At 24.2% G+C, this 18,740-nt stretch overlaps 3 non-coding genes across 3 annotated transcripts; all 3 read right to left on the bottom strand.

Moving 5' to 3' along the window:
• Position 1: 1 nt before the first annotated feature.
• LOC123304272 lies at positions 2-120 on the bottom strand. Its single transcript, XR_006536306.1, has one exon. It is a non-coding gene; the product is annotated as a 5S ribosomal RNA (ribosomal RNA).
• Positions 121-6,478: 6,358 nt separating this feature from the next.
• On the bottom strand, positions 6,479-6,597 carry LOC123304271. Its single transcript, XR_006536305.1, has one exon. It is a non-coding gene; the product is annotated as a 5S ribosomal RNA (ribosomal RNA).
• A 6,355-nt stretch (positions 6,598-12,952) lies between these two features.
• Positions 12,953-13,071, bottom strand: LOC123304270. The gene has a single exon (XR_006536304.1). It is a non-coding gene; the product is annotated as a 5S ribosomal RNA (ribosomal RNA).
• Positions 13,072-18,740: the final 5,669 nt, after the last annotated feature.

Raw genomic sequence — 18,740 nt, 5'->3', positions numbered from 1 at the left:
AAGGCAACCGCACACAGTGTTCCCAAGCGGTCACCCATCCAAGTACTGACTGTGCCCAATGTTGCTTAACTTCGGTGATCGGACGAGAACCGGTGTTTTCAACGTGGTATGGCTGTTGCCAGTAATAAATGAAAATTTTTACAAATATATATTTTTCATAAATATCATTAATATTAAAGTATATTATTAAAATTTTCAATGAAGTAATCAATTTAAATATATACTTATTTATTATACCATATATTTTAAATAAAAATGCAACCGCACACAGTATTCTCAAGTGGCCACCCATCCGTGGTACTGACTGTGGCAAATGTTTCTTAACTATTATTTTATAAAATATTTATACAAAAAATAATTTACTCTTATCAAATATTAATTTGTGGCCTGTATTAAGGCCTATGTTATTTTCATTTTTTAGCAAAAATAATGAAATATTTCAATATATTATTAAAGTAACAGATCATTTCTTTTTTGGTGCTGCTTTTTTAATTTTTGTAGGAGATGATTTGGCAACAGAAGCTTTCTTAGCTTTTGGTGCTTTCGGTTTACGAGCAGGGCTACTTTTGGCAGCGGATTTTGTACTTTTTGCTGGTTTTGCTTTAACTGGTGCTTTTTTTGATGCCGCTGATGATTTTGCAGTAACTTTTTTAGCAGCAGTTGATGATGATGGAGTCGCTTTTTTTGCTTTAGGCTTTTTGGCTGCCAATGATGTAGTTGTGGCTTTCTTTTCTTTTGGTGCCCGTTTACTTTTAGCACTCTTTGCTGAACCTTTTGCTCCACTTTCTTTTTTGGATACTTTTGATTTAGCTGAAGAATTAGATGAAGCGGAAGCAGCCAATTTGAATGAACCAGATGCACCTTTACCTTTAGTTTGTACCAAGGCTCCCTCAGTTACAGCAGCTTTTAAATATTTTTTAATAAATGGTGAAATTTTATCAGAATCCACTTTATAATTTGCAGCTAAATATTTTTTAATTGCTTGTAATGATGAACCACCACGTTCTTTTAAATTTTTAATTGCGTTAACAACCATTTCTGATGTACGTGGATGTGTTGGTTTTGAATGTTGTTTTGTACGTTTAGCACCAGAAGCTGTTGCTTTTTTTGTTGGTGTTGTAGAAGCAGCAGTAACCGCAGTTGCTGCAACAGCTGTAGAATTTTCTTCGGCCATATTTTTTTACTTTATAAAAATAATGTATTTATTATAAATATTTAAATGATAAAATATAATAATTCTATCAAATAAAAAATAAAGGTTTTCAATTATATCATTATTCACAATAATATAAGTCCCTATGTAAGTCAAAGTACCATGTAGAAAACACATAAAAATTAAATAGTATTTCTAATTTACTGTCGTAGTAAACATGATTTATTTTTTCAATTTCTATAATATATAAAATAATAAATTATAAATTTAATAATAATATTTATTTTATAAATTAAAATATATTTAATTTTTTTATTAACAATTATTAATAAACATAGTTTAATATTAATTATTTCAATCATACAAAACAATAATATTTTTAAGGTAAACTTAAAAAGTATATATTTTTATTTTTTATTTAATATCGATTTATTATAAATTATTAGTATATAAATAATTAAAAAATTTAATATATAAATATATATATTATAGTATAAGATTTCATTTTTAGAAAAACTTTTTTTGTCAATAATGAAAACGTATTATTATGAAATGTGTTAATCGAACATTGACAAAATATATTTCATTAGAAAATACTTTTATTTATGCATTAATATCAATAATTAACTATTAAATTAATTTTTTCATAATTATATAAAGAAATTTTATACTGATATAAGTATTTATATATTATAATATTTATTTTAAATATAAAAAAATTTATGACAAAATATATTATTAGAGTATTTGTTGAGATTAATATAAGATTATTTTAAATAAGAATTAATTTATATAATTATTAAAATATTATTAATTTTATGTTATGTAATTTTAATAAAAATAAATAATAATAATAATAAATATACAAATTTTTTAACAATTTAAATTTTATATGATCTAAATAATTTTGTTAAGTACGATATGAGAAATCATTGTAAGCTTCGTTAAGAAACTTTGTAATATAAAATAATAATAATAATATTAAATATATAAATAAATAAAATAAATTTGATATATATTTTTAGTTCATTCTGTGTATAAATCAAAGGATACCGAATAATTGGTAACGGATGCGATATATTATAGTATCGAGTATTAAAACATAATATATAAATTTATCTTGTTATTCAAATTTTTTGTTACTTAACTTATGTATTTAGAAAATTTATAATATTATTTATATAATTGACATAAAATCTTATAAATTGAAATTTTATTAATATGTATCAAAAGAAGAGAGTAACGTATTGATATAATATCAAAGGATACTGATTATTTAAATAACGAATACGTCATATATTGTTTGTGTAACGAAGTTCACTTGGCCATCTAGTTTAAAATAACATTTTCAATAGAAAGTTTATATGCTTTGTTTTTTTTTTTTCTTTAATTATTAAAAAAATAAATTGAAATTTAATTCAATCAAATTTTATAATAATTTTAAAAAAATTTTTCCTTTTAAAAAATATTTTGTGATGTTGTGATAATATGTATTAATACAAGTGCATCCTGATACTTTTATCTCTAGTAAAGGTATGAGTATCATGAACAGTTTTGTTATCTAATGATATTATTTTGATAATATTTTGTGTATATTCTTATAATATTTTGTCTAAATATCATCATAATACAATATTATTTTGATAATATTTTATGAATATTCTTATAATATGTTACCTAAATGTCATCATAATATGATGAATTATTTCCATAATAACATATAAAAAAAGAAAAAAAAAAAAAAGAATCATTAATTTATAATTATTTAAATTGATTCTTTAAAAAAATATTATAATATATTATTTATAAAAATAATTTTTACTCTTATTTTAAATAAATTTGTGGCCTTTTATTAAAAGGCCTATGATCGATGTATTATTATTATAAAAATTAATGCAATGTTTTTAATTTATGCTTTCTTTTCAGTTTTCTTTGGTAATAACACTGCTTGAATGTTTGGTAATACACCACCTTGAGCAATTGTTACACCAGATAATAATTTATTTAATTCTTCATCATTACGAATTGCCAATTGTAAATGACGTGGAATGATACGTGTTTTTTTGTTATCACGGGCAGCATTACCAGCTAACTCGAGAACTTCTGCAGCCAAATATTCCATAACAGCAGCCAAATATACTGGGGCACCAGCACCTACTCGTTCAGCATAATTTCCTTTTCGTAATAATCTGTGAATTCTTCCAACAGGAAATTGTAATCCTGCTCGGCTTGATCTTGACTTTGCCTTTCCCTTTACTTTACCACCTTTACCTCGTCCAGACATAGCGAATAAATTTATTTAATTAATATTTTTTTTTGTAAATATAATCACACAGATGTGTACGTTACGGGGATTGTAACATAAATGTTTAAAATGTTATTTGGGTATTTTAATTTATAATATTTATAAAATATAAAACTTTAAAAATAAACCAATCACCTTATAGTATTATTTTTAGCCAATCAGAGAGTAGTATTCATTTTTATTGTTATATCCATCTTCGCGTATATAATACGCTAGTTGTATACACGACACGCTCATACATATACTGACTGGTGTTCTGTAACTATCTGTGTATATTAATTGTTTGTAACAATGCCACCAAAAACAAGTGGAAAAGCAGCAAAAAAAGCTGGCAAAGCTCAAAAAAATATATCAAAGAGTGATAAGAAAAAGAAGAGGAAGCGCAAGGAATCATATGCAATTTACATTTACAAAGTATTAAAACAAGTGCATCCTGATACTGGTATCTCTAGTAAAGCTATGAGTATCATGAACAGTTTTGTTAATGATATTTTTGAACGTATTGCTGCTGAAGCATCACGTTTAGCACATTATAATAAACGTTCAACAATCACAAGTCGGGAAATTCAAACCGCAGTTCGATTATTATTACCTGGTGAATTGGCAAAGCACGCTGTTAGTGAAGGTACTAAAGCTGTTACAAAATATACAAGTTCAAAATAAATAAATCGAAAATATTATTTAATTGATAACATAAAAATACATCAACATATAAAAATGGCTCTCTTTTTAAGAGAGCCATCAAATTTTTTAAATAAGAGTAAATTATTTTTATATATACAAAAAAATAAAATAAACAATTATTAATATCATATTTAATATAAAATTTTATATATTAATAGCTTGAATATATCTATTATTAGTATATCAATATTATTAATTTTAAATATAATAAAGGATATCGCGGAATATATATCGTAAATCAGTGTAATGCAAATGCATTACATTACCTTTATTATTTTCATTTTACATTTACTACTTGTTTATGTACGCTTATAATTATTAGAAAAATATTTTTAATAATTTTAAAAAATAAATGAAATAATAAAAATTTAATAATAAATTATTTATTGAAAGTATAAAAAATGGTATAGCAAAATCTTTATTTTCTTTGATTAAGGCGAAATGTTTTATTAGTTATAAATTCGATAATCTCCTATCGATACTTGTTACTCTTAACTTGTATATATAAAAAATATAATAGTATATTAATTTATAATAAAATTTTTTCAAAAATTCAATAAGTTATTGTAAAATAAAATAGATAATATACAAATTATAATTTATTATTGCAGATATATTACAATAAAAAAAAAAAAAAAAAATAAAAATATTTGGTAATGTATGTTATAAACAAAATAATTTGTTGTAAACAAATTATATAATATGTTATATTTATTAACAAATTTATTTACTCTTATATAAATAAAATTAGTGGCTTCCCAAAAAGGAAAGCCTGTTTAAATTTATCGGATGTATTAAATATTCTTTAATAAATTTACTAAATATTTTAAGTAAATTATTATATTTTCTTAACCTCCAAAACCATACAAAGTACGACCTTGTCGTTTTAATGCATATACAACATCCATAGCTGTAACTGTTTTACGTTTTGCGTGTTCAGTATATGTAACAGCATCCCGAATAACATTTTCAAGGAATACTTTAAGTACACCACGTGTTTCTTCATAAATTAAACCAGAGATACGTTTTACTCCACCTCGTCGTGCTAAACGACGAATTGCAGGTTTTGTAATACCTTGGATATTATCACGCAAAACTTTTCTATGACGTTTTGCACCCCCTTTTCCAAGACCCTTTCCACCTTTTCCTCTGCCAGTCATTTTAATAAAAAATTATTTACAATATTTTAACGAACGGATAACACGTGTGTTAACCTCACAAGTATTGTAATGTATGTGAGCGCCGGTACAATTGTGCCTTTTTATATAAAGCATTAAAGATTTTTTAAGCCACGCCTATACAATTTGATTAGTCCATACTCTGATAGCTATCCAATAGGATATGACAACAAAAATTTTGAAATTTCATATAAATATAAATACAACACATTTATTTCGCATTTAAACATTTGACTTTGTAGTATCAAATTGTCGAATATAATTTTTAAAATTGTGTGTTTTTTTGTAAAAACATTATTATTTGAAAATGGCTAGAACCAAGCAAACTGCACGTAAATCAACTGGTGGTAAAGCACCAAGAAAACAATTAGCAACGAAAGCTGCACGTAAAAGTGCACCAGCAACTGGTGGAGTAAAAAAACCACACAGATATCGTCCTGGTACAGTAGCTTTACGAGAAATTCGTCGTTATCAAAAAAGTACTGAATTGTTAATTCGTAAATTACCATTCCAACGTTTAGTACGTGAAATTGCACAAGATTTTAAAACCGATTTACGTTTTCAAAGTTCAGCTGTTATGGCATTACAAGAAGCTAGTGAAGCCTATTTAGTAGGTTTATTTGAAGATACCAATTTATGCGCAATTCATGCAAAGCGTGTTACAATTATGCCTAAGGATATACAATTGGCAAGACGTATTCGTGGAGAACGTGCATAAGCGTTTTAAATGACAATTTAAAAAAAAAAAAAACAAATAAGAAATATTTTCGGTCCTATATATAGGACCAACATATATTATTAAATAAGAGTATATTATTTTTATTAAAAAATATATATATATATATATATATATAAATTATTGAAATAAAATTAAACATTATTAAAATTTTGTTATAATTATAAGCGATTGCTATTTCTAAAAATAAATAAATTTCATAAAATTTATATTATTTTATATTCATTTGAAATATTAAAAAAACTTCTCGCTTTAAAGTAACCATGATATGAGTTATAAATGCAATAAAATTTTATACAAAAAATAATATTTATTTGTTGACGAATAATATAAAAGGTTTACATTTCTAAATAACATATATTTATATATGGTGTGTAAAAAAAAAGAAAAGAAGAAAAATAATTTATATTTTTAATATAAAAAGGCAACCGCACACAGTGTTCCCAAGCGGTCACCCATCCAAGTACTGACTGTGCCCAATGTTGCTTAACTTCGGTGATCGGACGAGAACCGGTGTTTTCAACGTGGTATGGCTGTTGCCAGTAATAAATGAAAATTTTTACAAATATATATTTTTCATAAATATCATTAATATTAAAGTATATTATTAAAATTTTCAATGAAGTAATCAATTTAAATATATACTTATTTATTATACCATATATTTTAAATAAAAATGCAACCGCACACAGTATTCTCAAGTGGCCACCCATCCGTGGTACTGACTGTGGCAAATGTTTCTTAACTATTATTTTATAAAATATTTATACAAAAAATAATTTACTCTTATCAAATATTAATTTGTGGCCTGTATTAAGGCCTATGTTATTTTCATTTTTTAGCAAAAATAATGAAATATTTCAATATATTATTAAAGTAACAGATCATTTCTTTTTTGGTGCTGCTTTTTTAATTTTTGTAGGAGATGATTTGGCAACAGAAGCTTTCTTAGCTTTTGGTGCTTTCGGTTTACGAGCAGGGCTACTTTTGGCAGCGGATTTTGTACTTTTTGCTGGTTTTGCTTTAACTGGTGCTTTTTTTGATGCCGCTGATGATTTTGCAGTAACTTTTTTAGCAGCAGTTGATGATGATGGAGTCGCTTTTTTTGCTTTAGGCTTTTTGGCTGCCAATGATGTAGTTGTGGCTTTCTTTTCTTTTGGTGCCCGTTTACTTTTAGCACTCTTTGCTGAACCTTTTGCTCCACTTTCTTTTTTGGATACTTTTGATTTAGCTGAAGAATTAGATGAAGCGGAAGCAGCCAATTTGAATGAACCAGATGCACCTTTACCTTTAGTTTGTACCAAGGCTCCCTCAGTTACAGCAGCTTTTAAATATTTTTTAATAAATGGTGAAATTTTATCAGAATCCACTTTATAATTTGCAGCTAAATATTTTTTAATTGCTTGTAATGATGAACCACCACGTTCTTTTAAATTTTTAATTGCGTTAACAACCATTTCTGATGTACGTGGATGTGTTGGTTTTGAATGTTGTTTTGTACGTTTAGCACCAGAAGCTGTTGCTTTTTTTGTTGGTGTTGTAGAAGCAGCAGTAACCGCAGTTGCTGCAACAGCTGTAGAATTTTCTTCGGCCATATTTTTTTACTTTATAAAAATAATGTATTTATTATAAATATTTAAATGATAAAATATAATAATTCTATCAAATAAAAAATAAAGGTTTTCAATTATATCATTATTCACAATAATATAAGTCCCTATGTAAGTCAAAGTACCATGTAGAAAACACATAAAAATTAAATAGTATTTCTAATTTACTGTCGTAGTAAACATGATTTATTTTTTCAATTTCTATAATATATAAAATAATAAATTATAAATTTAATAATAATATTTATTTTATAAATTAAAATATATTTAATTTTTTTATTAACAATTATTAATAAACATAGTTTAATATTAATTATTTCAATCATACAAAACAATAATATTTTTAAGGTAAACTTAAAAAGTATATATTTTTATTTTTTATTTAATATCGATTTATTATAAATTATTAGTATATAAATAATTAAAAAATTTAATATATAAATATATATATTATAGTATAAGATTTCATTTTTAGAAAAACTTTTTTTGTCAATAATGAAAACGTATTATTATGAAATGTGTTAATCGAACATTGACAAAATATATTTCATTAGAAAATACTTTTATTTATGCATTAATATCAATAATTAACTATTAAATTAATTTTTTCATAATTATATAAAGAAATTTTATACTGATATAAGTATTTATATATTATAATATTTATTTTAAATATAAAAAAATTTATGACAAAATATATTATTAGAGTATTTGTTGAGATTAATATAAGATTATTTTAAATAAGAATTAATTTATATAATTATTAAAATATTATTAATTTTATGTTATGTAATTTTAATAAAAATAAATAATAATAATAATAAATATACAAATTTTTTAACAATTTAAATTTTATATGATCTAAATAATTTTGTTAAGTACGATATGAGAAATCATTGTAAGCTTCGTTAAGAAACTTTGTAATATAAAATAATAATAATAATATTAAATATATAAATAAATAAAATAAATTTGATATATATTTTTAGTTCATTCTGTGTATAAATCAAAGGATACCGAATAATTGGTAACGGATGCGATATATTATAGTATCGAGTATTAAAACATAATATATAAATTTATCTTGTTATTCAAATTTTTTGTTACTTAACTTATGTATTTAGAAAATTTATAATATTATTTATATAATTGACATAAAATCTTATAAATTGAAATTTTATTAATATGTATCAAAAGAAGAGAGTAACGTATTGATATAATATCAAAGGATACTGATTATTTAAATAACGAATACGTCATATATTGTTTGTGTAACGAAGTTCACTTGGCCATCTAGTTTAAAATAACATTTTCAATAGAAAGTTTATATGCTTTGTTTTTTTTTTTTCTTTAATTATTAAAAAAATAAATTGAAATTTAATTCAATCAAATTTTATAATAATTTTAAAAAAATTTTTCCTTTTAAAAAATATTTTGTGATGTTGTGATAATATGTATTAATACAAGTGCATCCTGATACTTTTATCTCTAGTAAAGGTATGAGTATCATGAACAGTTTTGTTATCTAATGATATTATTTTGATAATATTTTGTGTATATTCTTATAATATTTTGTCTAAATATCATCATAATACAATATTATTTTGATAATATTTTATGAATATTCTTATAATATGTTACCTAAATGTCATCATAATATGATGAATTATTTCCATAATAACATATAAAAAAAGAAAAAAAAAAAAAGAATCATTAATTTATAATTATTTAAATTGATTCTTTAAAAAAATATTATAATATATTATTTATAAAAATAATTTTTACTCTTATTTTAAATAAATTTGTGGCCTTTTATTAAAAGGCCTATGATCGATGTATTATTATTATAAAAATTAATGCAATGTTTTTAATTTATGCTTTCTTTTCAGTTTTCTTTGGTAATAACACTGCTTGAATGTTTGGTAATACACCACCTTGAGCAATTGTTACACCAGATAATAATTTATTTAATTCTTCATCATTACGAATTGCCAATTGTAAATGACGTGGAATGATACGTGTTTTTTTGTTATCACGGGCAGCATTACCAGCTAACTCGAGAACTTCTGCAGCCAAATATTCCATAACAGCAGCCAAATATACTGGGGCACCAGCACCTACTCGTTCAGCATAATTTCCTTTTCGTAATAATCTGTGAATTCTTCCAACAGGAAATTGTAATCCTGCTCGGCTTGATCTTGACTTTGCCTTTCCCTTTACTTTACCACCTTTACCTCGTCCAGACATAGCGAATAAATTTATTTAATTAATATTTTTTTTTGTAAATATAATCACACAGATGTGTACGTTACGGGGATTGTAACATAAATGTTTAAAATGTTATTTGGGTATTTTAATTTATAATATTTATAAAATATAAAACTTTAAAAATAAACCAATCACCTTATAGTATTATTTTTAGCCAATCAGAGAGTAGTATTCATTTTTATTGTTATATCCATCTTCGCGTATATAATACGCTAGTTGTATACACGACACGCTCATACATATACTGACTGGTGTTCTGTAACTATCTGTGTATATTAATTGTTTGTAACAATGCCACCAAAAACAAGTGGAAAAGCAGCAAAAAAAGCTGGCAAAGCTCAAAAAAATATATCAAAGAGTGATAAGAAAAAGAAGAGGAAGCGCAAGGAATCATATGCAATTTACATTTACAAAGTATTAAAACAAGTGCATCCTGATACTGGTATCTCTAGTAAAGCTATGAGTATCATGAACAGTTTTGTTAATGATATTTTTGAACGTATTGCTGCTGAAGCATCACGTTTAGCACATTATAATAAACGTTCAACAATCACAAGTCGGGAAATTCAAACCGCAGTTCGATTATTATTACCTGGTGAATTGGCAAAGCACGCTGTTAGTGAAGGTACTAAAGCTGTTACAAAATATACAAGTTCAAAATAAATAAATCGAAAATATTATTTAATTGATAACATAAAAATACATCAACATATAAAAACGGCTCTCTTTTTAAGAGAGCCATCAAATTTTTTAAATAAGAGTAAATTATTTTTATATATACAAAAAAATAAAATAAACAATTATTAATATCATATTTAATATAAAATTTTATATATTAATAGCTTGAATATATCTATTATTAGTATATCAATATTATTAATTTTAAATATAATAAAGGATATCGCGGAATATATATCGTAAATCAGTGTAATGCAAATGCATTACATTACCTTTATTATTTTCATTTTACATTTACTACTTGTTTATGTACGCTTATAATTATTAGAAAAATATTTTTAATAATTTTAAAAAATAAATGAAATAATAAAAATTTAATAATAAATTATTTATTGAAAGTATAAAAAATGGTATAGCAAAATCTTTATTTTCTTTGATTAAGGCGAAATGTTTTATTAGTTATAAATTCGATAATCTCCTATCGATACTTGTTACTCTTAACTTGTATATATAAAAAATATAATAGTATATTAATTTATAATAAAATTTTTTCAAAAATTCAATAAGTTATTGTAAAATAAAATAGATAATATACAAATTATAATTTATTATTGCAGATATATTACAATAAAAAAAAAAAAAAAAAATAAAAATATTTGGTAATGTATGTTATAAACAAAATAATTTGTTGTAAACAAATTATATAATATGTTATATTTATTAACAAATTTATTTACTCTTATATAAATAAAATTAGTGGCTTCCCAAAAAGGAAAGCCTGTTTAAATTTATCGGATGTATTAAATATTCTTTAATAAATTTACTAAATATTTTAAGTAAATTATTATATTTTCTTAACCTCCAAAACCATACAAAGTACGACCTTGTCGTTTTAATGCATATACAACATCCATAGCTGTAACTGTTTTACGTTTTGCGTGTTCAGTATATGTAACAGCATCCCGAATAACATTTTCAAGGAATACTTTAAGTACACCACGTGTTTCTTCATAAATTAAACCAGAGATACGTTTTACTCCACCTCGTCGTGCTAAACGACGAATTGCAGGTTTTGTAATACCTTGGATATTATCACGCAAAACTTTTCTATGACGTTTTGCACCCCCTTTTCCAAGACCCTTTCCACCTTTTCCTCTGCCAGTCATTTTAATAAAAAATTATTTACAATATTTTAACGAACGGATAACACGTGTGTTAACCTCACAAGTATTGTAATGTATGTGAGCGCCGGTACAATTGTGCCTTTTTATATAAAGCATTAAAGATTTTTTAAGCCACGCCTATACAATTTGATTAGTCCATACTCTGATAGCTATCCAATAGGATATGACAACAAAAATTTTGAAATTTCATATAAATATAAATACAACACATTTATTTCGCATTTAAACATTTGACTTTGTAGTATCAAATTGTCGAATATAATTTTTAAAATTGTGTGTTTTTTTGTAAAAACATTATTATTTGAAAATGGCTAGAACCAAGCAAACTGCACGTAAATCAACTGGTGGTAAAGCACCAAGAAAACAATTAGCAACGAAAGCTGCACGTAAAAGTGCACCAGCAACTGGTGGAGTAAAAAAACCACACAGATATCGTCCTGGTACAGTAGCTTTACGAGAAATTCGTCGTTATCAAAAAAGTACTGAATTGTTAATTCGTAAATTACCATTCCAACGTTTAGTACGTGAAATTGCACAAGATTTTAAAACCGATTTACGTTTCCAAAGTTCAGCTGTTATGGCATTACAAGAAGCTAGTGAAGCCTATTTAGTAGGTTTATTTGAAGATACCAATTTATGCGCAATTCATGCAAAGCGTGTTACAATTATGCCTAAGGATATACAATTGGCAAGACGTATTCGTGGAGAACGTGCATAAGCGTTTTAAATGACAATTTAAAAAAAAAAAAAACAAATAAGAAATATTTTCAGTCCTATATATAGGACCAACATATATTATTAAATAAGAGTATATTATTTTTATTAAAAAATATATATATATATATATATATAAATTATTGAAATAAAATTAAACATTATTAAAATTTTGTTATAATTATAAGCGATTGCTATTTCTAAAAATAAATAAATTTCATAAAATTTATATTATTTTATATTCATTTGAAATATTAAAAAAACTTCTCGCTTTAAAGTAACCATGATATGAGTTATAAATGCAATAAAATTTTATACAAAAAATAATATTTATTTGTTGACGAATAATATAAAAGGTTTACATTTCTAAATAACATATATTTATATATGGTGTGTAAAAAAAAAGAAAAGAAGAAAAATAATTTATATTTTTAATATAAAAAGGCAACCGCACACAGTGTTCCCAAGCGGTCACCCATCCAAGTACTGACTGTGCCCAATGTTGCTTAACTTCGGTGATCGGACGAGAACCGGTGTTTTCAACGTGGTATGGCTGTTGCCAGTAATAAATGAAAATTTTTACAAATATATATTTTTCATAAATATCATTAATATTAAAGTATATTATTAAAATTTTCAATGAAGTAATCAATTTAAATATATACTTATTTATTATACCATATATTTTAAATAAAAATGCAACCGCACACAGTATTCTCAAGCGGTCACCCATCCGTGGTACTGACTGTGGCAAATGTTTCTTAACTATTATTTTATAAAATATTTATACAAAAAATAATTTACTCTTATCAAATATTAATTTGTGGCCTGTATTAAGGCCTATGTTATTTTCATTTTTTAGCAAAAATAATGAAATATTTCAATATATTATTAAAGTAACAGATCATTTCTTTTTTGGTGCTGCTTTTTTAATTTTTGTAGGAGATGATTTGGCAACAGAAGCTTTCTTAGCTTTTGGTGCTTTCGGTTTACGAGCAGGGCTACTTTTGGCAGCGGATTTTGTACTTTTTGCTGGTTTTGCTTTAACTGGTGCTTTTTTTGATGCCGCTGATGATTTTGCAGTAACTTTTTTAGCAGCAGTTGATGATGATGGAGTCGCTTTTTTTGCTTTAGGCTTTTTGGCTGCCAATGATGTAGTTGTGGCTTTCTTTTCTTTTGGTGCCCGTTTACTTTTAGCACTCTTTGCTGAACCTTTTGCTCCACTTTCTTTTTTGGATACTTTTGATTTAGCTGAAGAATTAGATGAAGCGGAAGCAGCCAATTTGAATGAACCAGATGCACCTTTACCTTTAGTTTGTACCAAGGCTCCCTCAGTTACAGCAGCTTTTAAATATTTTTTAATAAATGGTGAAATTTTATCAGAATCCACTTTATAATTTGCAGCTAAATATTTTTTAATTGCTTGTAATGATGAACCACCACGTTCTTTTAAATTTTTAATTGCGTTAACAACCATTTCTGATGTACGTGGATGTGTTGGTTTTGAATGTTGTTTTGTACGTTTAGCACCAGAAGCTGTTGCTTTTTTTGTTGGTGTTGTAGAAGCAGCAGTAACCGCAGTTGCTGCAACAGCTGTAGAATTTTCTTCGGCCATATTTTTTTACTTTATAAAAATAATGTATTTATTATAAATATTTAAATGATAAAATATAATAATTCTATCAAATAAAAAATAAAGGTTTTCAATTATATCATTATTCACAATAATATAAGTCCCTATGTAAGTCAAAGTACCATGTAGAAAACACATAAAAATTAAATAGTATTTCTAATTTACTGTCGTAGTAAACATGATTTATTTTTTCAATTTCTATAATATATAAAATAATAAATTATAAATTTAATAATAATATTTATTTTATAAATTAAAATATATTTAATTTTTTTATTAACAATTATTAATAAACATAGTTTAATATTAATTATTTCAATCATACAAAACAATAATATTTTTAAGGTAAACTTAAAAAGTATATATTTTTATTTTTTATTTAATATCGATTTATTATAAATTATTAGTATATAAATAATTAAAAAATTTAATATATAAATATATATATTATAGTATAAGATTTCATTTTTAGAAAAACTTTTTTTGTCAATAATGAAAACGTATTATTATGAAATGTGTTAATCGAACATTGACAAAATATATTTCATTAGAAAATACTTTTATTTATGCATTAATATCAATAATTAACTATTAAATTAATTTTTTCATAATTATATAAAGAAATTTTATACTGATATAAGTATTTATATATTATAATATTTATTTTAAATATAAAAAAATTTATGACAAAATATATTATTAGAGTATTTGTTGAGATTAATATAAGATTATTTTAAATAAGAATTAATTTATATAATTATTAAAATATTATTAATTTTATGTTATGTAATTTTAATAAAAATAAATAATAATAATAATAAATATACAAATTTTTTAACAATTTAAATTTTATATGATCTAAATAATTTTGTTAAGTACGATATGAGAAATCATTGTAAGCTTCGTTAAGAAACTTTGTAATATAAAATAATAATAATAATATTAAATATATAAATAAATAAAATAAATTTGATATATATTTTTAGTTCATTCTGTGTATAAATCAAAGGATACCGAATAATTGGTAACGGATGCGATATATTATAGTATCGAGTATTAAAACATAATATATAAATTTATCTTGTTATTCAAATTTTTTGTTACTTAACTTATGTATTTAGAAAATTTATAATATTATTTATATAATTGACATAAAATCTTATAAATTGAAATTTTATTAATATGTATCAAAAGAAGAGAGTAACGTATTGATATAATATCAAAGGATACTGATTATTTAAATAACGAATACGTCATATATTGTTTGTGTAACGAAGTTCACTTGGCCATCTAGTTTAAAATAACATTTTCAATAGAAAGTTTATATGCTTTGTTTTTTTTTTTTCTTTAATTATTAAAAAAATAAATTGAAATTTAATTCAATCAAATTTTATAATAATTTTAAAAAAATTTTTCCTTTTAAAAAATATTTTGTGATGTTGTGATAATATGTATTAATACAAGTTCATCCTGATACTTTTATCTCTAGTAAAGGTATGAGTATCATGAACAGTTTTGTTATCTAATGATATTATTTTGATAATATTTTGTGTATATTCTTATAATATTTTGTCTAAATATCATCATAATACAATATTATTTTGATAATATTTTATGAATATTCTTATAATATGTTACCTAAATGTCATCATAATATGATGAATTATTTCCATAATAACATATAAAAAAAGAAAAAAAAAAAAAGAATCATTAATTTATAATTATTTAAATTGATTCTTTAAAAAAATATTATAATATATTATTTATAAAAATAATTTTTACTCTTATTTTAAATAAATTTGTGGCCTTTTATTAAAAGGCCTATGATCGATGTATTATTATTATAAAAATTAATGCAATGTTTTTAATTTATGCTTTCTTTTCAGTTTTCTTTGGTAATAACACTGCTTGAATGTTTGGTAATACACCACCTTGAGCAATTGTTACACCAGATAATAATTTATTTAATTCTTCATCATTACGAATTGCCAATTGTAAATGACGTGGAATGATACGTGTTTTTTTGTTATCACGGGCAGCATTACCAGCTAACTCGAGAACTTCTGCAGCCAAATATTCCATAACAGCAGCCAAATATACTGGGGCACCAGCACCTACTCGTTCAGCATAATTTCCTTTTCGTAATAATCTGTGAATTCTTCCAACAGGAAATTGTAATCCTGCTCGGCTTGATCTTGACTTTGCCTTTCCCTTTACTTTACCACCTTTACCTCGTCCAGACATAGCGAATAAATTTATTTAATTAATATTTTTTTTTGTAAATATAATCACACAGATGTGTACGTTACGGGGATTGTAACATAAATGTTTAAAATGTTATTTGGGTATTTTAATTTATAATATTTATAAAATATAAAACTTTAAAAATAAACCAATCACCTTATAGTATTATTTTTAGCCAATCAGAGAGTAGTATTCATTTTTATTGTTATATCCATCTTCGCGTATATAATACGCTAGTTGTATACACGACACGCTCATACATATACTGACTGGTGTTCTGTAACTATCTGTGTATATTAATTGTTTGTAACAATGCCACCAAAAACAAGTGGAAAAGCAGCAAAAAAAGCTGGCAAAGCTCAAAAAAATATATCAAAGAGTGATAAGAAAAAGAAGAGGAAGCGCAAGGAATCATATGCAATTTACATTTACAAAGTATTAAAACAAGTGCATCCTGATACTGGTATCTCTAGTAAAGCTATGAGTATCATGAACAGTTTTGTTAATGATATTTTTGAACGTATTGCTGCTGAAGCATCACGTTTAGCACATTATAATAAACGTTCAACAATCACAAGTCGGGAAATTCAAACCGCAGTTCGATTATTATTACCTGGTGAATTGGCAAAGCACGCTGTTAGTGAAGGTACTAAAGCTGTTACAAAATATACAAGTTCAAAATAAATAAATCGAAAATATTATTTAATTGATAACATAAAAATACATCAACATATAAAAACGGCTCTCTTTTTAAGAGAGCCATCAAATTTTTTAAATAAGAGTAAATTATTTTTATATATACAAAAAAATAAAATAAACAATTATTAATATCATATTTAATATAAAATTTTATATATTAATAGCTTGAATATATCTATTATTAGTATATCAATATTATTAATTTTAAATATAATAAAGGATATCGCGGAATATATATCGTAAATCAGTGTAATGCAAATGCATTACATTACCTTTATTATTTTCATTTTACATTTACTACTTGTTTATGTACGCTTATAATTATTAGAAAAATATTTTTAATAATTTTAAAAAATAAATGAAATAATAAAAATTTAATAATAAATTATTTATTGAAAGTATAAAAAATGGTATAGCAAAATCTTTATTTTCTTTGATTAAGGCGAAATGTTTTATTAGTTATAAATTCGATAATCTCCTATCGATACTTGTTACTCTTAACTTGTATATATAAAAAATATAATAGTATATTAATTTATAATAAAATTTTTTCAAAAATTCAATAAGTTATTGTAAAATAAAATAGATAATATACAAATTATAATTTATTATTGCAGATATATTACAATAAAAAAAAAAAAAAAAAATAAAAATATTTGGTAATGTATGTTATAAACAAAATAATTTGTTGTAAACAAATTATATAATATGTTATATTTATTAACAAATTTATTTACTCTTATATAAATAAAATTAGTGGCTTCCCAAAAAGGAAAGCCTGTTTAAATTTATCGGATGTATTAAATATTCTTTAATAAATTTACTAAATATTTTAAGTAAATTATTATATTTTCTTAACCTCCAAAACCATACAAAGTACGACCTTGTCGTTTTAATGCATATACAACATCCATAGCTGTAACTGTTTTACGTTTTGCGTGTTCAGTATATGTAACAGCATCCCGAATAACATTTTCAAGGAATACTTTAAGTACACCACGTGTTTCTTCATAAATTAAACCAGAGATACGTTTTACTCCACCTCGTCGTGCTAAACGACGAATTGCAGGTTTTGTAATACCTTGGATATTATCACGCAAAACTTTTCTATGACGTTTTGCACCCCCTTTTCCAAGACCCTTTCCACCTTTTCCTCTGCCAGTCATTTTAATAAAAAATTATTTACAATATTTTAACGAACGGATAACACGTGTGTTAACCTCACAAGTATTGTAATGTATGTGAGCGCCGGTACAATTGTGCCTTTTTATATAAAGCATTAAAGATTTTTTAAGCCACGCCTATACAATTTGATTAGTCCATACTCTGATAGCTATCCAATAGGATATGACAACAAAAATTTTGAAATTTCATATAAATATAAATACAACACATTTATTTCGCATTTAAACATTTGACTTTGTAGTATCAAATTGTCGAATATAATTTTTAAAATTGTGTGTTTTTTTGTAAAAACATTATTATTTGAAAATGGCTAGAACCAAGCAAACTGCACGTAAATCAACTGGTGGTAAAGCACCAAGAAAACAATTAGCAACGAAAGCTGCACGTAAAAGTGCACCAGCAACTGGTGGAGTAAAAAAACCACACAGATATCGTCCTGGTACAGTAGCTTTACGAGAAATTCGTCGTT

The sequence above is a fragment of the Chrysoperla carnea genome (genome assembly GCF_905475395.1).
Source record: "Chrysoperla carnea chromosome X unlocalized genomic scaffold, inChrCarn1.1 SUPER_X_unloc_36, whole genome shotgun sequence".
Lineage (NCBI taxonomy): Eukaryota > Metazoa > Arthropoda > Insecta > Neuroptera > Chrysopidae > Chrysoperla > Chrysoperla carnea.
The sequence above is the reverse complement of the archived record's forward strand: the minus strand, read 5'-3'. Positions and strand labels throughout refer to the sequence as shown.